At 39.5% G+C, this 22,388-nt stretch overlaps 1 protein-coding gene across 1 annotated transcript in view; it reads left to right on the forward strand.

The window, feature by feature from the left end:
* Window positions 1-22,388, forward strand: part of NAV2 (neuron navigator 2) — a 384,880-nt gene that overhangs the window by 104,411 nt on the left and 258,081 nt on the right. The window lies entirely within an intron of this gene.

Consider the following 22,388-nt stretch of genomic DNA (forward strand, 5'->3'; position numbering starts at 1 on the left):
ATGTGATGTTAAGAAATTTCAGGGATATTAAGAATTAAAAATACTTGGTCTTGGGGCATAAAACTCTACAGGATTAGACCAGATCTTTTAACTATATAACTTCCAATTCTAAAAAGTTACAGCAATTATAGTGTTTTTTCAGAGAATCTACTATTTTCCATTAAAATGAGGGTAATTTTATTAATATATTTCTCTTCGTCATCACGTTTCATGAATGAATTTATTGACCAGGTGAATAAGAGTATTTTCCTAGTTAATTCAACTGTGGTCTCAAGGGAGTGAGATTCCCTATGGAGCTCTCTTGATTTATGTTAAGACACAACTTCATCTGATTCTTAGGTCTTTTTTCTTTTAAGGGAAGACTTGTGCATTGTTTCACCTGTACAGTTTTATCATGAACCTTCCTTGAAGTATGCATGGATGATTTGAACAGAAACGTTACACGTGACAAATAATTGTTAAAGACTCTAAGGAAGTCCTATGTAATCATAAATGGCAAATTCCTAGAATGGGATATACTATCTGAGCAAAAGGTCACTGGTTCAGGATGACAGCGTTGCCACTAATATTTTCCCTGCATTCACAAGAGACAGTGCTTGCAGCCCTTTCCTATTTATTTCTTATTACTTTAGAATTAGTGAGAGACAGTGATATTTTGTGCAGTTCACAGCAAATGAGACATTGGACCAGAATGGTTTTTCACTTGATAGAAAACCAAATGGTTAGAAAAAATTAATTGCATTTAAAAAAACCCCAACCAACTAACAAAAACCCCTATAGAACTCCCTCAAACAAGTTGTGTCTCACGAAGCACAAAAGTCTGACTCCTGCTGAGAGTCTTTTTTAATAAGCTTACATTCAAAAACTATGAAACTCTTATATATCCTGTACATGCAAAAGATGCTGTGGGCTTGGATCAGTGTTTCATACATTTATCTCAAGTTAAAATTTCTGTGAGTAGTTGAGATTTACTCACCTTTTTTCCCCCTCAGGACAATAATTCCATATGGGATAAAGCAGCATTATGAATAAATCTGAAGGCACATGTTGGCTTTGCCAGACTTTCAGGTGGAATGAGGGAAGGATAAAAATCTCTTCTTGTTTTCCTGTTTTCTTCCTTTACCTTGCTTAATGGGGCCACATACATTTAAAATCAATTTTGCAGACATAAGTTTAAAGAAAAATGCATGGTCTGAGTATTCTTCAGCTGTAATTAATAACAACCATCATGAATAATTTATTGTTTGAGAAGACATTGAGACATTTATTAATTTTATGTTTTACCAATGATTTAAGAAAGAGAAAGTTAACAGCTCTTAGTTATGACTCACAGATACTGTTTGACTCATTTACTGTTTTACAATGTTGACTTGAGTGTATTTTTTACTGTTAAATGCTTTGGCCTGGATCAGCTACAATATTCACATACATGCTTAATTTGGGAAGTTAGGGAGAGGCTCTGAATCCTATTCACACATTTGTGATAGCTGCGTTTGCTGTGGGACATCACGCAGTCCTAATTGGAAGGACGTTCATTAAGCATGTTTCATTAATATATAATGAGCACCATAAATACAGTGACCTTTGGGATAATTGTCACTTACATGTTTTGATTCATTAGTGGATTTTCCTCTTGTTTATTCATCAGGCATGAAAATGTATGAATTTCTGAGCTTCTTGATGCATAGCAGTGCATCTCGTGTCTAATGGAAACTTGTGTTTTATAGAGAATCTTCTGCTATTTCTGCTTTAAATACAAGAAATGACAGAAAGATTGAATGAATCATTTCAATGAGAACAGCAGTGACTATCACTTTATGAATTTAAATGTAAATATGTAACCAGACTTCGTATTCCTCACTGACACGGAGAATGATGTAGACATACCCCAGCCAAACTGATCAGCAGAAGGCTCACAGCATCGCTGCTGCTGGGGTGAATGTTGTGACCCACATCTAGCTCTGCTGCTGATCACTATCACACTGCTTTAAACCCAGTTTGGGCATGTCTACATGATCTGTACTCACAGCCAACTGGCAAGGCAGATGTTGCATGTAGTTCCCATATTCCTGTTTAACTTGGCAGGTGTGTGTATTGTTGTGTATATTGGGAAAAAAAAAACCCCAACAAACCCCCAAACTAACACTTTTTTTTAAAAGGCAAACCAAGAATATGTCTAATACTAAGTGTATAAAATAACTGTTGAGGTGTGATCCTTTCAATTTGTCATCCTCAAACCGTTTACAAAGCTGGTTGAATTTCCTCTAGCGTTCTTTTTACACAACACAATCTTCTAAAGATTTCGAGGTCGAGTTTAATTTTACTGTCTGAAAATAATTTAAAGATAATACTAAATTCTTGTTTTCTGATGAGAGAGATGACATAGCTGAAGAGCATGTGAGGCATTTACATAGTACATTTAGAGTATGCATTTGGTTGTGACAGGAGTGTTTCTATCTATAAGCAGTACTTAGTTGCTTCATCTCAGAAAACACATTATGATGAAACACACCTGAAAGATATCTAATTCAATTTGTTATTATAATGGCCTGAGTTATAAATGAAGCTTCCATTTTCTTTTTCATATCTTTTTGTATTAAGCTTGCATGTGCCCAAAGTAGCTTTTAATCAGAAGACTAAGAGGTCCTTTATTTCTTCTACCTCAACAAGTTGAATCGTTTCCAAACTATTGATTGATAGTAGACCTCATTTTATTAACCCACCATGTTGACTTTTCCTAATGGAGCAATTACCCTCCTAATGCTCTGATTCATCAGATGCTTCTAATGCACACACATTCTCTGAATTCAATTTCCCTGAAATAAATGGGCAGCTCTGCTGGTGAAGGTTTTATGTCTATTACTGTGGTCTTGTAGTGATGAACTCTAGTGACATTTCACAAGTCACCAATCACAGTTTTAGCTGTATTTGTACCTAAAGTAAATTCTTGCAGTCTTATTGAATCCCCTTTCCCTCCATACCTGCTCTTCCTGCCCCCTCAACCCCAAACACTTTGTTGCTTTTATTTCCCCACTACAGCAGCCTTGCCCTTCTTTACATTATTGTCTCTTATGAGCCTTAGTTGGAAAATCCATCATGTTGAGTCCTTGGAGCCTTCTTTTGGAATCATGGAGAAAAAGAGTAATTATCAGGTTTATGGTAATCTGTTCCAATATTAGTAACTTGTATAGCAAGAAATGAAGATGAAATTTTGGCTCATAGGACCAAATCTAGATGAGCAAATGGGTTTAGACTGGCCTTTAACCTGAATACAATTGTCTGCGTTTTCTGGCCCCTTTGGTCTGTCCCTTAGTTCACGACTATGACAGTGATTCCACTTTTAGTGGGAACAGCAAACTCTTCTCAACAGCAATGACTTCAGAGATATTCCAATAACAGTAGTGGTTTTTTCCTGTATGTCATTGTATCTATGAGAAGATCTGAATTTTCAGCATGTAATCATGAAAATTATGTCTTCCTTAAAATGCTGATTCATACCCAGACTTAACAAGAGTCTGGGCACAATAAATGGACAGAGAACAACTGGAAGCTGTGAGTTCCTGAAATGGACTAGCTGAGCCTTTTCCTGAATCAAGAAGAGAATGTTCCATCTGAGTCAAGGAGGAAAAGAAATACAAGTGAGAAGAGTTGCATCCTTTATAAAGGAAGACTAGGAAGCAAATCCCATTTAAAATACACAATTTTCTTTGCAGCATCAGACTACACCATATCTTTTCTAGGATTTTACACTTTGTGGAGGTAAACATTGACTTTTTCTTTTTTCCCTGAAGTCCGTATTCTTGGATGAACTTTATCACACTTCACACAGTAGCAGGACTCAGAACAAAGCCTTATGATGTCTTTTTTACTGCTGGTGATGGTATCTACCAGATGGAAGTGATTTAGAACTCTAGAACAGATATGAACTGGTTTGAATTTGAATCTCTTTCTGTCGGGCATTTTTATCCCTTAAACCTATTTCTATGTTAAAATATAAGCTATTGGCACACAAATAACATGGTTTGGTTTTTTATGCCATCATTACAGTTTCTATCAGCGTTTTATGGTTGCTGTAAAGCTGGCAGAGCTGCATCTGGCAGAGCTAGACCAGCTGAAATGATTATCAGTTTGCATATTTGACATTCTTGGCCTCTTCAGTGTTGTCTTTTACACTTAATGCTTCAAGATTAGCATGATAGATGAGTGTGCTTAGTTAAATGTTTTTACAGTTTATCCTCTTATTAACTGTTCTGTTGATCCTAGGAAATATGTCCTCTTTTTTTTGTCTTGATGGATGTCACGTTGCAGTAATACCTCAGCTTGTAAATCAGGTGTTGCTTTATGCTGTGCTCATGTCGTGTTAGAATCAGCTTCAGATGAAAAGTATTAATTAACATTTGAATATATATATTTAAAAAATATCAGGAAATGCAAAAAATCCTCCTGCAGACTTGTGATACAAATTCATAAACTTTATCATGTGCCTTGCAAGGTTGTAATGGTAGAATTATCCATGAAATGGATGATGAAGGTGACAAAATTTAGTGAAAGTGAAATGAAGGAGTCTGGCAAGTTCAAGAGGCATGGGCATTTAAGAGACACTAAGAACTTATGTGTCTTTATACCTAACACCAGGATCTATGGAACTTGAGATTAGGAACAAGCAAGCTTGTAAAGTCCAGATTGTGGAATATAGTGTCCATTGGAAAGCAACTTGAAATATGAGTTAATGTTGGATATTTCCTTCAGATTCTTTTCTAGACACTCTAAATTCCTCAGTTTCTTCTTGTGCCAATGGTCTCTCATTTCTGCTAGTCAAGTTAAAGAATCGTAGAATGGGGATATATATAAATATAATATATCTGCAGGCATTTCTTTGCAGAGATCAGAAACCTACAGGCTGTGCTCTACCTTGGTCTTATAATATGGTTACTAAAATTGTAATCCCCTTCCAATGAAAAAGGTAATCAGATCTTTATTGCTAAACATTTATATCAATAACTTCTGTAATTATGTATTTAATGATCTTTCAGATATAGCCTTTGCCTTGTTTTGTACCTGCTCTGAACTGGTTAAGCACGAGGCTGATCCAACCTAAAACTTGTGTATAGCTGCATTAGCACATTATTGTACCTGAGCTAGGAAGCCAAGGCCCTTAGCTTTGAACTGCAACTGGCTCAGACAGATATTGCTCTGAACACAGGCTGAGTGTGAAACAAACATTGATAACATAAATCTCACTCTGTGGGGCCTCAGATCATTCTGTACTCTTTTAAGTGCCAAACACTTTAAAAAATTATATCCTTCAAAAAATATGATCTTTTTTAACCCAGCCTGACACTAACCATCACCTCCAAAAGAACACTGCTAAATACAAGTTAAATAGCAATCCTGAGTGTGAGATAGAATAGGAAACATTGGCTGTTGTGGATGTCTTCTGAAACAGAATTGTATTGAATGATGGAGTAATTACTGTTCTGCACTACTAATTACTGAAGTATTAATACATTTGCTTTAAAAAGACAACTCTACTGAATTTTTCTAAGTGAAGATCTTCAGCATGCAGCTTATAGTTAGAAGATTGTGATAGGAGTCTGTGGCTCTCCTCCTCCTATACACTGGACAGCTTGTCATTAGATAGCTAAAAGGTGTCACTATCACCTGAAGAAGCTTCATGAAGAGCTCATTGATACCTGGGCTAATTTTAATTACTCTTCATTGTGTAGAAGTGATTCTTAGTTTAGATTAGTACAAGACCCCTCTGAGGCACTTCCAAAATAACCCAGAGTAGTAGTTTCTCTAAAAATATATATGTGTTTTTTTAGCAGTGACTTTTCTTTTTTTTCTTTCCTTTTTTCTTGTTAACTAAAGCTAGATCTGATGTCAATACCTTCATTAGACTGAGGAACTACAGATCTTTGTTACAAAGTTAGGTCCTTAAAAGGAATGGATAAATCCTCTAGTAACTGTTGGGTGAGTAGGTATTTGTAAGCTGCTTTTTCAAATATCACAGCGAGGGGGTTTGTGGAACTATAGAGTGTTGTTTTCTTTGCTCTCTCTGTTCTGTTTGCCCTCCTCCTTTCCATTCTCCTAAACAGCAATTAATGCCCAGGATCAGCATGGTTGCTGCTGCCATGAGAATATACTGCAGGAGGAACAAAAGAATGACGTACACTTTGAAAAGGAGCCAGAGAGTGAAAAATTATTACAGCCTGCTTAATTATGGGCATCTTTTCAGAGCAGCATGTTTAGTTTTGCATCACTTCAAAAACTAATAGCTTCATGGCTTTTCAAAAACAAGATGGCTAACAGAAATCTGATGTATGTTACAAAACAGGATCAGCGACTATTTTTTTGGTTTAATATCTGGATCAGTTTAGGCTGAAGAATGATTTATTTAATATTTTTTGTAAAAAGAAACAAGCATCACCTAAAAATACAGAAAATGTGATTCACCATTTCCACTCAGCTAGAGGTGTTTGTTCAAGAGCGGGTCCCCTGCTGCTGCCATGGTCATTACCTTTGATTGCAGTAGGAGTGGCAGCGTGAGGCATCAGGGCATTGGCAATTACCTGTGCCTCTGATCCTCGGTTTTCACTACCTGATTTAGCAAAGGGGCAATATCAGTGCTTGGAATATCAGGTTCTCTGTCCTCTTCCTAGGTCTGTGCCTTCTCATCAGGCAGCACACAAGGTGGCTGCTCCCCGCATCCCTCTTGTGCTCGGGTTCATGTAGGGTTTGCACAGTTTCCGTGGCTGTTAGAGCATGGCTGTCAGAGAGCAGTTAGTTACAGCAGCTTGCCCCACTTCATTTCAGGGGATGCTCAGCTGCCCTGTAGCAGAGAGCCTGTCTGGAGTGGGACCAGCCTGAGCTTAAAGAGAGCCTGCTTAGGATTTCCGCTTCTCTCCTGACCATGTCTGTGTTAGTGTTATGAGCAGCTGCCATCCCTCCCCTGCCCATCCCTCCCCTTCTGCCACTGCTCTCTGCTCACAGTGCCTTATCCTCCAAAAAAATAACCTTCCTTTTATACGTGCAAGCAGAGCAGGCTTGAGTTGTCTATCAGATATTCCTCTTTCTCTAAATGCTTGGTCTTCATCCCACCCACCAGACAGGCCAGCGTGTGTATTGAACTTGCCAGGAGAACCGCTTTCCAGATCAGAAATGCAAAAGAGGATAAAAATACAAGTGCAGTTCTTCAAATGTAATGGTTCCCAGATAAAGCTATTCTATTCAGATAGATTAGAGATTGTAGCTAATGGTTATTCAACATGTCCAACCTAATCTTCTCACGGTGAGCTCTTGGGAATTCACACCTAACCTCTTATTCTGAGTTCACCATCAAAGCCATAAGCCACTAGCCAGCAATTTTTGTGTTTCCCTGATGGAGCTGATGTCACTGTGATAATGCTGAATGCACATACACACATACTAGGCACTCAGAAAACCCCACTGGGTCTGTATTTGGTACATCATGGGTTGGGTACAGTTGATCAACCTAAACATGCCTTTGAACATTAGGTGCACCCGTTAGAAATACTTTGAGTTTTCTCTTTAAAACTCTTTGTTTGCATGGAACATTTTCACTTATCCTTTGTCCAGTTAACAAGAAATATTTTAACAAGCCTTGTGTTTACTGATATATGAATCCTAAGGTAGCATTAGTAGGTCATCTATTTAAAATAAAAGAGCTTAATGGAACCCTTTCACTATCATCCAAGTGGAAATTGTACTATGTTGTTTCACACAGCTTGCTTGGAGTTATACTTGCAAACATCCTATGAAACTACTGATTTTTCCTTCAATAATGCCATTTTAGTATTGATTACCTGATGAGATTGATTGTGTGCACCATGACCTAAACTGAAAGTGATATGTTTCAGATATGACTTGGTTCCAAAATTGTTCCAGAAATTATAGAAATCAAATTATCTGAGAGCTGGTAGGGCCTTTATTTTGATAGCTATTGTAACTAGGGACTTCTTTCATGTTAGCATCTGAAGAACCCTTTGCTAAAGGCTGGAATGGTATGGAGGCAGTTCAAACTGTACTTGCTAGCTACTCTCAGTGCTGTTCAGGAAAGGTTTCTGTTAAGGTGAGACCTGCAATTTCTGATATTTCTATGATAAAAGAATGAGGGAAAAACCTTCACCAAGTCATCTCAGTATCTTTCCTTAAACATCATTAGGAAAAGAAATAAAATTGCAGCATTTGTCCTGTGCCTGTGATGCATTCTTCAAAAGCTAAACATTGTTTTTAATAGCATGGCATCTTGTTATCACATTTGTCAGCATTGTGTATGTTTTTGTGTCTAGAGAAGCCTGTATTTCCCTTGTACTGAATGTGCAAAATCTCTTATTTACCTTGAGCTTTCATTAGATGAATGTCATGAGAGTACTAAGGCACTTTCACACTGATTCTGAAATGGCAGGTTAATTTACATGTTTATTTTTATGATATTAAGAGGAAAAAGTAGTTAAATACCACAATTGTAGGTACAAGAAGACAATACTTAGTGTCCTTCACTTCTGTCGTGGAAGTCCCTGAATTGCTTTTGGCAAGTAGATAACTTAGAGAGAAATTGCTTTTAGTGACAGAAGCATTTTGAAAATAAACCTTGAAAGTGAGTATGTGAAACATGTAATTATCTAATGGAAGATGGAAAAGGTTTTTTAAAGCCAAAGAAACAGTAAATGCTGGATGTCTACATTTATCTGACCTCTCCACGTGCTGTGCCATAGCTGTATCTTGTGGATATGTAGGTCGTGACTTTCCAGATTCCCATTAGGCACAAAATGTTTTGGCTGAGGCACTGAGATCACAAAAACAGTGGAGAGCACTCACACAGAAGACATGTGTATGCTGCAGGTCACAGAATTTGTTCAGGCAGAGAATTTCTTGAAGAATTTAGTCATTCTTCATGAACCTTTATATTGCTTCTGTAGTTTTCAGGTTTTTGGCCTCCCTATTGCCCTTCCTCCAAGGATCAGGGTGTGGATGAGAACCTAATATGTTGCTGTACACAATATTCAGCCTTGGACTGGAACAAGCTACAGCTGCTGGTAGTACTTGGTATGCTGGTGTCAAAGCTGTGTTATTCATTCACAAGGGTTTGCTGATGGTAGAGTTGGACTCTTATAAGTAAGCTCACAATAGATCTATGTGGGTCACGGGTAAAGGAAGGTGAAGATCACTCTCAGATCTCTAGGAATCTGGTGTCAGAAGAAGTCTCTCACAGCTTACCCATCCTCCTCTTTGATGCTTTAGTGGCCAAACATACAGGCCTTTCTTGTTTTTCATGACTGTGGCTCACTGCTCTGCAGGGCTGTCATTGTCCCTTGTTAATGAGAAACCCTTGTTATTCTGTACAGAAAACTTGTGGCCACCGAGAACTTAAACCATTGGAAAACTTCAGTAAGAAAAGGAAATAGAAGGGGAAAGAGTTCAGTGGATTTTGGTTTTGTTCATGTGCACTGGGGTTTGGGGTTTTTAAAGTCACTAATGGCATTCTTGACTGGAATTGAGACTAGATGATGACTTCATCTCTCTGTTACTGCCATCTCAAAAAGCCTGTGTCAATCTGAGGAAACAAACCACTCATCTTTGCTGTTGCAGCACGAGGTTTGCAATCATTGCTATGGCAGTTCAGCAAATGTGCCTATTTCTGTGGGCATCTAGCTAAATCATGACAAGTTTAGGTCACGGTGTCTGTGTTGCTTCAGGGGAATGGCTCTTGCATACATGTCTGCATAGAAAATATTAGTGTCAGGCAGCTGAGTAAATCCTTATTCAAACTGATATGTAGCTTCAAAAATGAGTCTGTAATATCCCTGAGGAAAATCATAAGAATTTTAGGCCTGTGAAAAATATGAATTTCTTCACTTCCAAAATGCTCCAGCTAGGGATGGGCAGCTGCCACTGACTGCAGTTATGGAGTGTGGCAACACCTGGAATAAAATGTAGGTGAGACAGAAAGAATATCAAGAGCCTTGTTGATCTGTTCTGTAGTCTCATCCAGGATAAGGCTGGGATCAGTTTCTGACACTACTCCAATGTCAGATTAATCCTTTTGAACAGTTGCAGTTAACAGCAGTGAGATGCTGTTTTCATGCTTAATCCGGTATGAAGGATCCCTTTTGGTATTGGATGACTTTTAAAAAGTAGCTGGGAAGATTTGCTGTTCATCCTCGGGGCATCCTACCAAGGAGGCTGTGTGGGACATGAGCTTGATGATGATGGCTGAAAGAGCATTTCTGATTTTAGAGAGAAAGATGCCAATGGATTATTTTTTATTAAACTATGTCTTTTTGTATTCTTTTGGCTAAAACAAAAATAGAAAACCAAACAAGCACATAACAAAAAGTGCTTCAACTTGCAATTATTGTGGCTGTAAATAATAGTTGCTTTTAACTGTCATAACTTGGTATTTTTGCCAAGGGAAGCAGTTCCACCTTTCCTTGGCAGCCTGTTTGCATTCCTCCACTGTGCCAGCATGAGGGTTATGTGCAGTTGTGTGTTGACATGGGCTGAGGAACCGATGCAAGGTAATGTTAATCCAAGAAAAATTGCTGGGTTTTGCTATTTTTGATTTTATCTCTGATGTTGGCTGCTCCAGCCTGGAGCCCAGCTCTACATGTGCTGGTGTGATGAGAGGAGCAACACGAGGCAGGAGCAAGGGACTGAGAGGAGCATTTCTGCTCTTTGGGAGACAGTGTTTGGGAGTGTTGTGAAGGCACAATAAAGAATTAAAAGGTGAGGTTCCTGGATGTGTCACCTTTCAAGTCTCATGGTTTGCAGGGCAGTGAAGGGCAAACTGCAGTGGTGCAAGAACTTGAAGTAGTATTGGTTTTCTCTATTTGAGTTGTCAGCTCAGAGTGACTCTATAATGCTCCACAAAGGCCTTCCAAATTATCATTGTATGAAGTAACCTTTACTGTGTCCTGGTTTTGGTTAGGTGACGTGCATGAGATCTCATTATACTACAGACACAATGAAACTTCTCTGGATTATAGTTGTTGAGCTTTTTTTTCAGTAGATTTCCTCTGTTTTTATTTTGGTACATAATTCTTTGTATAAGTTCTTTGTTTAATGCTTCTACATCAGAGTCGATGTGCTAGTTTTACCTGCCACTAAGTACAGGGGTCATCTAAAGATCTTGAATGAGTTGAGCAAAGATTAGTGCTGTCTCTGAAGCTGTTTTCTCCTTGGTTAAAAAAGAAAAACAAGTGAATTGCATGTGAGTGGGTGTAAAGAAGCAAAGGAAAACTTTCTGGTAGGCCACTGTGTACGTGTTGGATGTTGCTTCCTTGTGTAACTCCACTGACTCTCATCCAACATTTTTTTTTATCATGAAGTGAACTTGTACAGGCATATATTTATTTATCATAAACAACTTGGAATCTTTAAATCTCTCTTCTAGCTGTCATCCATCTGAATTAAGTAAACAACTGTGTGGTCTTCAATACACTGTGTCATAATTTGCTTATGTAGCTGAATTGAGGACAAAAGTGCCTTTTAATACATGGGGCACAAAGGGAAAATGCAGCTTTACTGTCCTTAGAAGCACATTCTCCGATTTTTCTCAACAGCATTAAAAAAAAAAAAGTGCAGTTGGTGAAATATTAATTGGTGGAGGTGATCCTGTATATGATTTCTTCAGTTACCACTGGTGATGATGACAGCAGCTTCTGCTTTGCTCCCAGACGTTTCATGTGCAGAAGGATGCTCTCTTGATCCTTTTGCCTTTTTTTCTTTCTTCCTACATCCTGTGCCTAAAGGGGCTAGTGCAGCCTCTTTTTCCATCTCAAGGCAAAATGTTGGAGGGTCCTTGGGTCCCCTGCAGTCCCTCTCATGACAACTCTGAGGCAGAATTTAGGGGGGTCTCACTCCCAGCCCCAGGCTGCACCTTCAGGGCGCCTTTTTGCTCCTGACTGCTGCTCTCATGACCTCCTTGCTCTGTTGGAGCTGCTCTGCAGCACCAAGGAGAGGAAGGGAGTCTGTGGAATAGTGTTGGAGGCATGTTTTGAGGTTTGGAGGAGGAATTTCGTAATAGCAAAAAAGAAAAACAAAAAATCCTTTCACAGAAACTGGGATCTCAGCCTCACCTGTTGGCTCCTCCAATGTTTGCTGTGTTCCCAGCTTTGATCTCCTTATCTCCAAGGAACTTGATTTCATTTCTCTGATCAGTGTTGGAAGTGAAAGCTGGTGGGTTTTTTTACTGTTTTCCAAAGTGTCTGCCAAAACTAGGTAATGGCAAGGGAACCTTGAAGCTGGGAATTCCTTATTTGCAGGGATAAGCTACAGCTGGCCAGCCCTTCATCCTTGTTTTAAGCTCCATGACCAGGTGTGAATTGATGGCTGCTACAACTTCCATCCAGCACAAGCAGAGCACTTTGCACTGCTCCTTACACTATGTGTGACTGTCACAGCTTGGGAGCTGTGGTTTGTAATGTTATTGGGAAAAGAGACTGCCAAGTTGGGGGACTGTGATCCTCTCTAGAATGGTGCTAACTTTCAGTGCCACCTCCTGCATCTGCACAACTGCCCACATGTACTATAAATTTTCCAGACACTTATGAGGATAAATGTAACAAAAATCACAACACAGAATGAACCTTAGTCTGTAAGGGTTTAGGCCTTTTGTGGCTTATGTCTGTTTAATTAAAAAGTAGCTTTTAAAAATTGATCTTAATTGTGCAGGAAGCATCTTCTCTTGTAGCAGATGTTCAATACAATGCAAGCTGGGCTTTCAAAGTCTACGTTTCTAGTTGTCCTGGCTTCGTTGTGAAAAGTCGTCACCGGTCTAAATACATCATTTGGTGAGCCACCTGCCTTTCCTCTTCTCTTAGCCACTCATTTCCTTTTGAGGGTAATACTGAAAAACCTGAAGAAGGCCTCCCTTCTCACATTGTGTTCTGCTAATGCTTGTTTTATTAGCCCCTTTCTCACTCTGGCAGCGAGTGCAGTGACGTAGCATCCAGGGCACTTTTCCAAACCCTGAAATTTTACAAGCAGTACACAGTGGAAACATTTACAAATCTGTTCCAAGATACATATACACTGGGTGTATATATCTAAATGTAAATATTCAGATCTGTTTGTTAAGTTTTCAGTTTGCTAGCTGGTTAAAGGTTTATATTCCTGTGTCCATGGAGAATCTTTTTGTGGTTAAAATGACAGCAGGTTTCCTAGGGGGAGAAACAGCCCTTTTCTTATCTTGATGTTCCCCATGGCATATCTGGAATCCTTGAGCATCCACGTACTGGATGTTGACAAGGAGAGAGCTGGCAGCTTGACTAGGTCTGTGTTACTGCCTAGTCCTTGGTACTTAGTAATCTGTTTGAAGTGACTAGCCTGCTGTAGATTTGAGGTACTGACCTGGGTACTGAGCCCTTTTCATCTCTGAATGAGACTGTTTTCTGTTGTTTTGGTAAATCATAACTTTTTTGAAGAGTTAGAGTTCTCCTGAAGTCTGTTTCTTGCTGGATGGGAAGCTGTAGCTCTTTATGTTTTTCAGAACAGGAGACAGAGAGGCAGTGACAGTCACTATGATAACTAATGCTCTGTCTTCCACAAGGGAAAATGTTACTGGTTTTACCTCTATAAGGTTAGAGAAATAATAGTTTAAAATTCAGTTTTTATTGCTTCCTGTAATCAAATTCTTTTTTTTTCCCTAAAATGCAAGCAAGATATTGACTTGTAGGCAAAATCCACTTATGATGGTTAAGGTAGTCAGATTGTCTTGAAAAATGGCATCTTCCAGTATGTATATTCCATGATTGCTCTAAGACAGAGATCAAAATGTATGTCTGAAGAAAACCCAAACTTTGAGAAGCTTCAGTGTTAATGATTTGCATCTAGATTGGAATGAAATGAATTTTATGGAAGCTAGCCTCTCCCTCAAATACCGGAACCAAAAGGTCATCATTTTGCAAATTTCTGGTCTTGATTTTTATTCTTAGGTTTAATGCCATTCCTGGGACTTAGTGTGGGAGAAATTCTTAACCTTGAGTATCTGGTATAAATCCCTTAGACTTTAATCATCTGCCAGGGCATGTCCCATCAAATGTCAGTGAAGACAGAAGTGCATTCTTTGAGGCAAATGTCTTGGTTTAATGATTTATTTCTTTTTAATTACCACTCACTTAATTGGAATCCATCAGTTCTAAGGACATAAATCTTGCAGCATCTAAATAAACATATCTTGTCAGAAACCCATAACCTATGTTGACTTGCTTTTCTGCTTAAGGTCATTACCCATTCTGTGCCAGTAAGTCTGGGCTTTAACATTACAGTAAATTCAAAAATCAGATAAACTTTGAAGGAATGAGAAGTTATGTTAACAATGCTTGGCATGTTTGCAATAACAATTTCCCAATTTCTGTTTTGTATGCCAGGGATCATTTTTAATTTGCTAATGCATTTCAAACATGCTGCAAAATGTTTGGGGGGGAGATTTGATAGCAGGATGCTACGTGATGTTGTCTGCTTCTAAAGAGGAAAAACTTGGTCTTTCAGTGCCAGTCTGTGGCTTCCTAATGGGGTAAGTCAGCCTAAGTGCGTGGGCTACCTTTGAAAAAGGTTGTCTGCTCCCCAGTGAGATGTTTGTGCTATCTCTGGTGATAGCGTGACTGCCTGGTAAAAGGGAAAAACCTTCCCTTGCTAGGCTGCATTTCATCTGGGTTTAGTGCCCTTGTCTAGCTCATTGCATGAGACTCACAGTTGCTGGTAAGAACCCTAAAGAGGGTCTGGGATCACAGGGTTTTTCTTTTCATAACAACCTGCACTGACATTGACTTTAAATGCTTGTGGAACCTGAATAAATTGGGTTTAAAAGTCCCTGCAGGCAGGATTATCCTCCCATGTTCCATGGTGATACAGTGCCTGTCATGACAGGGCTCTGCTTATACCCCTCCCTGCTACCAGCATACACTGTAGGACTCTTAATAACACAAAGTCATTTTTTCAGAGAGCTATATCTGAGATGTTATGCTATCTGCAATTACAGCAGCAATGGCACATTATAGGGGTTTCTGCCTGAAAAAACATTTGGTATCAATGTAGTAATAAAAACGTGAAAAGGTCCAAATGTGACCTTTGTCAGGTTGGCTGAACCTGGGAAGGAAATATTGCTCATACTTGATGAAGCCTGTTCCTGTGCCCTTTGCTTCCTCTTGACTGGATTGGTATTTGAGTATCTACTTACAAGTAAGCATGTGTTCAAATACATTCCTGAGTTGTGGCCTCACCTTTGCCTCAGAGAGAGGAGAGTGCTCTCTTCTTACCTATCACCTTTCTAATTGTCATGGAAATGCTACAGCTAACTTTGCAAAAGAGGGATCTGACTTTTCTGCCTGGCAGACAGGTGAATCTTGAAAGCATTTCTTGGAGAAACTGTTTTGGAGAACAGTGGGATGAGGCAGAGACCAGAGCCCATGTGTTTGGCCAGACATCCCGTTGGATGCACTCTTCTTGACACATGGCTGTGTTGCAAAATGTTTGCATAATTCGTTCAGCTATAAGAAAGATCTTGCCCTTTCCTCAGTTACACACTGCTATTGGTCATGTGTGAGCTCTTATTGGAAGTACAACTGGTGGAGGACACTATTATAAGGATATGATGCAGAAAACATAAGTGTGCAGGAGCAGATCAAGTCACAATAAATATGAAACAGTGTTTTTTACATCAAAGATAAGTTCTATAGGAACACATTGGTCTGGTAACCCAAGGAGCTTAGCCATCTTCAGTTTTCCTCCATAATTGCCATTTGAACTGTGCAGTACTTGGTAATAAGCTTTGGAAAGGTGAATGAATTGATTGCAGGTGGGTAGAAATAATTCATCATCAAGTTAGAAGGAACAAGCTGAGTCTCCCCAACTCATTATGACACCTCCTTAATAATTAAATGTCTGTCTGCATTACCCAATTAATAAAAGTTGTAGTTCCTGTGAACAACTAAAACAAGCATAAAAGTACTGGATTTTGCAGAGTAAGTGGCTGCAGTTGCCATAGAAATAAGGAGATTTTAGGATTTTGAGGAGCAATTGAGGAAAAATGTCTATTGAGTTAATCTGTATGAGTAGCATACAGTCATGGCAGGGAACATGAATACACCACGTTCTTAAACAACATTTCTCATCTATAACAGGTAGTTTTCTATAACAGAGTAAAATATTTTTACTTTTACCAGATTCAGTCCTCAAAATAATCTTTTTTTTTCATAGCTGGCTTCTGTTGCTCTTAAATGGCTGTGCTGCCTGACTATAAAACTGCTGCTTGTGATGGGCAAATCAATAAAGTCTTATTAGTGTGCTCTGCTGCCTCTCATTGCCATCCTCACCACAGTGCCCTTCCTTGAATGAAAGGATGCAGGGACATCGTGTTCTCAGTGTCTGCTGGTTTGTGGCTCCTCTGATTTGTAACTGGTGAGGGAGGAAGGTCAAAAGTGATAGAAGATCCGAATTAAAGCCCTTCTGTAAGCAGCAGAGCAACAAAAGCCTTGTTCCCTCTGGATTTCTCTTATGGTTGGAATTTTCTGGTGCCAAATAAGACATTGGTTTCAACTTTGCTGGTTTTGAAGCCTTCTTGACCATATTCTGGTGACTGGTGCTGGTGACTCTGGATGGACCTCTGTTATCAGTAGGAGCATTGCTTTAGTCCAGAAAGCCCATTGGACCTTAATATGCTTGAGACTTTGCTAATAGAGCAGCTAAACCTAGCTGATGGCATTCAGAGTTGTTAGGAAGAAACAAATGCACCAAGTGAATGATAAGATTTGCCTTTTTTTTCCCTGTAGTTTAGGCAAAATTTCAGGAGCTGGTGAACTGCTGCGTGTGTTAGTGAAGAATAGTCCCACTGGCTGCCAGCGCTAACACAGCTGTTTTCAAAAGTTCTAGCATTTGGTTTTATTGAAGTGTTTTTAAAACTATTGAGTTTGAGATAGAGATCACTTGGGGTCAGGCTATCATAACAAATAGCAGAGTGTGCCATCACCCAGTGGCAGGGAACAGGAGATCTGCCTGCTGGAAACACTAACAAAAGTATGCCTCATAAAACTCAAAACCATAATCCTTCCTGATGTTCCTAAAGATCATCTATTTAAAAGACAAATACCATTTGTAAACAAAGTGAATCTTAAAATGTCTCTATCAGACCCCCCACCTTTTAATAAGTAGCTTCTAAATATGGGATTCAATCAAACACTTGAGCAGAAGGTTTGTGTTTCCACGGCAGTGTTGCAAACTTCATCTTCTGTGCTTTTACAACTTGTGTCTTTGTGCAAGATGTGTTGGTAATAACAATGCTTTTTGTTTATGAAGGTTGGTCATTTGGCTCAGCTAATATCAAATTATCTCTTGTTTCCAGGTGCTCTAGTCAACAATGTGGCTCAGGGTGTATTGCAGGCTTTGCTGATAAACCATCATTAGTCTTGAATGTTGACAAATTATTTAATCCATCCTCCAGGTACAGCATCCTTGGGACAATCTATGAAAGCTATTGCCAAATTGAGGATAATGAGGTGGGGAGAAGTACCAGAACCAAGAGACTCACGTTTCAAACCAGAATCTTCTGCATGGGATTGCACATTTAATAGCTTTTGTCACAGAACTGTAGTTTCAGAGAGGTGTGAATGTTTCTAAATGCAAATACAAATGCTCATGTGTTAAGTAATTTAAAAGGAAAATAGTAAAAAAGAAAATCTAGGGCATGTGAAATAATGAAGTCAGCAGACAAGAGTTTTTAAGTAACAAAGAGATGATTTTTAGTCACAGTATGTGGTTAAACTCACAAACTCCTTTGCTAGATGATGCAGCAGAAATCTCTTCAAGGTTACTAAATACATAGCAAGTAGCCCTAGCTCAGGAGAGTCCATGAGCTACAGGTTCTGGTAAGCTAGGGCAGTATGACATTATGCTTGTCCTGCTCTTACAGCCTTCTCTGGGCAGCTGCTGTTGGCTTTGGGACAGGAGATGGAACTGAAGTGACCTGTGGTCTAACCTGGTGTGTCAGCTCTTGAGTGCCTAGGCTGAAATTCTCTCTTCGTAGAAAGGGAAACAGAAATGGAAGGGATGTGTCTGATCACTGCCTGAAGAGTAATTAGGGAATGAAAATAGAGCTTTTCTACTTTGTGAGGTGATTATAGGCCACCAGCAACATGATTACAGCATGAACTCTACACACTTAAATTTCTCCCCCAGTAATCTTCCATTACAAGCATCTGGGATCCAGGAAAGTTACTTATTAGTGAAAAAGATCTTGTTAGTGTCACTGTTTCACATGTATTTACCCAATTCTTTAGGGGATTCTTCATGTACTGAAAAACCAGGCTGAATTATGCTCTGAGCTCTCTTAAAACTCTTGAGGTTTTCTTTTGTTTTGTCCCTCTCTTAGATGATGATTCATCATGTATATCAAAATCGTTCATCACTACCTAGAAATCCTATAATTTATTTAGAAATGCTGACTCTACATTTTATTTGCTAAACTAAGCAAGTACTAAACTGGCCTTGATCAATGTGCTTCAGTCAAGGGCGCTGGCAATTTACTGGCTGTGACTTTCCCTGCCTGTTTCAAAGCTTGAAAGACAGAGGTCAGTGGCAATTATGCCATTTAAGATGATCGTGGAGAAAATTCAGCTAAATAATGGCAAGGACTTAAAACAAGCTTGGGGCTTTTTTAATTGTTATTTTTAAAATATTGATATAATAATTTAGCAGTCAGAGGTTTATTCATTTGTGCTGAATGAATAAGGTAAATGGAGCAGTAGAGTTCAAATAAATAAACAAACTCTGCCTTTGCTCTTTGTAAAGTGCAAACGTTTGTATTGTTCTTTGTAAAAACAGGCTTTATAGAGAATGTTATTAAAAAATAATTACCTGGATCACTCTAAAACTCTTAAAAGATCCACATGACACTAATATAGGCTCTAATATTAGTCCTTCTGTATTAGACCAGCCTAAGACATTTTAATGTTGTCTTGGCAATCCAAAACTCTTCCATTTTGGCTGACAGAAGGTGTTGAAATGTGCAGAGCATGGTTAATGCATATGTATCTATAAAACATTCTTGGAATTTCTCCTCATTTTGGATCTTTTCATTTCTGAGTGTCCAATCTGAGATGCTCTTAGAAGTCCTAATGATGCTGAGATGCTGATAGATTTTGAAAGGTTGTTGGTTTTCAACATGAAGTAATCCTGAGTGCTTTGTTCATTGATTGGTGTTGTTCAGGAGGATTCCTCATGACAAAAGACACAATGCAGAGAAGATTTGATGGGACAAAATTGTTCCCAATTTTGTAACTTACACCCTTCAAAGAAATGAAGCCAAACTATCCTGGGCCAGCTGTCTGTGTTTTTAACCTTGTGATATGAACACTTCTAATCCATTTAATCCAGTGCAGCATGACAGAAATAACATTAAATCCTGTTTCAGCAGCTGGTATCATTTTGTCTTAAGCCTATTAGCAAGAGATCACTTTCTACTTTTTCCTTACCTGCACTGTTTATCTGCTGTGTACTCACTTCTTAGGTGTAAATGTGTGTATAAGTGCACATCGGGAGGAATTTTGACGTCTCTGCTCAGACTTCTGTTTAAAAAACATTGTTGTGCAGTCAAGCAGGAATTGAGATGTATGGAGTTGGATTTGGAAGTACTTGTCTCTATAAGAGTTCTTGCTTATAGTTCCAGTTTTGCCATCAGCATGTGTGAACTAGCATTATGGTTCCCTGCTTTGCAGGGGTAACACTTTCATAGGAAGTCTCAAGTGAAACGCACATGTTTGCGTGTGGCTGGCACTGCCATGTGTGACTGACTCAGTGGTATTTAACAAAATGGCATTTGGAACTGTAAGGCATTATTTTTTGCCCTGGGTTAGCCACTGGAGTGGGTGTTGTGTCGTCTCCAGCCCTTTCCATGCTCCTCAGTGATGACAAATTGAAAAAGTCATTGTCTTGCACTCTCTGGTGCCCAGAACAGAGCGTGATTTGCAGCCTGGCATTTCTCTAAGACGCTTTTGTTCACGTAAAGGACTTCCATCTTCTGAATATTCATTTATGCATCAAATTCCACAGTTCTTGAGACAGCTGAGGATTGAAGCTTTTCAATGCTGCAGATGGAGATGCAAGAAATGAATTGTAAATCACTTGAAGGATTCCATCTTTAAATTCCCCTATTGCAGTTGCTATAAGAACATGTGTTTAAACAGCCATCATCAGTGTTTTCTAACTTAGGCTGTGCTTACCACAGTGAAATTGTGAGCACCTCTATAAAGGAGAGTTACAAGACAACGTTTAACACAATTTGAGACATCTCTCCAAGTGCTGCCTTTCTATTTTGTTGTTTCCTTCAGGTTTCCATTTGCAGGGGGATTTTCAGAGTGAGAAATGTGTTTATTAGAAGGAACTATGATGTGAGCATCACGTTCAAATACCTAAGAGAGCGGGTTGATTATTTTTCTTCCCTAGCTGTATGGTTCAACACCTTCTGTATCTCATCAGGCATAGAGATATTTACATGCCAAATACTGGCTTCATTTGTATAAACAGTTACATTTCGTTCCAAGCACTAGTGTAGTGGGTTGAACCTGGCTGAACGCTCTATTGCTCCACTCCTCTGCCGGACGGGGGAGAGAAAATATAACAGAAGGCACATAGATTGAGATAAGGTCAGGGACGTCACTGACCAGTTACCATCATGGGCACAACAGACTCAGCTTTGGGAAATGAGTTTAATTTATTACCAGTCCAATCAGAGAACATCTTCTTCCCAGGTTTTACTCCTGATTTTCTCTACCTCCTCCCCTGCAGTGGTGCCAGGGGGACAGAACAGGGTCAGTTAGTTGTATGTTTTCTCTGCTGCTCCTTCCTCCTCGATGCTCTTCCTCTTCTCCTGTGTGAGGTCCATCCCACGAGACAGTCCTCCACAAGCTTCTCTGACATGAATCTTCCCCCAGGCTACAGTTCTTCAGCAACTGCTCCAGTGTGAGACCTTTCATTGTGTGTAGCCCTTCAGGAATGGGCTGCTTCAATGTGAATCCACCATGGGGTCACAAGTCCTGACAGCAAACCTGGTCCTACCTGGTCTTCTCTCTTCCCAGATTTGCAGGTCCTGCTAGGAACTTGCTCAGTGTGGGCTTCCCACGAGGTCACAGCCTCCTTTGGGCATCCCTGTGCTCCTGTGTGGGGTCCTCCCTGGGCTGCTAGAGCAGGGCTTCACCAAGGGCTGCACCACGGGTTGCAGGGGAACTTCTGCTCCAGTGCATGCAGCACCTCCTTTCCCTCCTTCTTCACTGACATTGGTGTCTGCAGAGTTATTTCTCTCACGTATTCTCAGTCCTTCCTCCAGCTGAAACTGTGCAAAGGGTTTTTTTTTTTCCCTCCTTCGTAAATATATTGTCCCAGAGGCACTACCACTGTCACCAGTCATCTCAGCCTTGGCCAATGGTGAGTCTGTCTCAGAGCCAGCTGGCTTTGGCTCTATCAGACATGGGAGAAGCTTATAATAGCTTCTCACAAAAGAAGGGAAACCTCAAGATAACACAGTGGGTGTATTTTTCCTCACAAAACATACAGCACTAACTTCTGTGGTCCTTGAGGTCTGCAGGTGGACTGTGGTGGTGTCAGGTTTGGTACCTGAGATGAAGCCCTTTGGGAAAGGCCATAGAGTGGTAAGAGTCAGAGTGTGGGAACTGCCCTCTGATGGAGGTGATGCAGATGGTGTTATTCTCTCTACCTATTTTTGTGCAATAAACTTCCAAATTTTCTCACAGCAAATGAAAAATATTAGTATCTTATCCAGTTGTCTGGGACTACACTTATTTTTGGTGCATGTGTTTGCTTTCACTAAGCTATGAACTCTATTTAAATGTGTATAGAAAGAATTGTACCAGGGAAATAATTAACTGCAGTCTGGAATAAGGGTGCATATGGATGATGGAAAAAGGGGCAGAATTATTCTGCTTTTATTTACTTCTCAGATGCATATTTTCTACATTAAAATACCAACAGTGAGTTTTAATAAATCAACTTCATGGATGCAGAATGCTGTCTAGAGGATGCTGGTTAATGTATGGAAATGAATGCACCTCAGTGCACGGGTGCTTGGGAAAATTATGACTGGAAAGACATGCAGAAGTGGAATCAACTTGCACAGTTACCTTTGAACGTCAAAAACATTTCAATGAACCAAGAAAGTAACTTACACAGAGCACTGAACCCAGTAATTTTATTCTGATTGGAAAAACCTGTGAGGCAGTTAATTTCAGGTGATAAGAGTTAGGGAAGAAATAGGTATGCCTGGCAAATGCTTGTTTTTATCTTCTCTGCTAGGCACAGTGGAGAACTGTGCAGAAACAGCTTTGTCTCGAGTCTGAGCTTCAAAATCATTCCTGATC

This window comes from Colius striatus, chromosome 7 (genome assembly GCF_028858725.1).
Source record: "Colius striatus isolate bColStr4 chromosome 7, bColStr4.1.hap1, whole genome shotgun sequence".
Taxonomy (NCBI): Eukaryota; Metazoa; Chordata; class Aves; order Coliiformes; family Coliidae; genus Colius; species Colius striatus.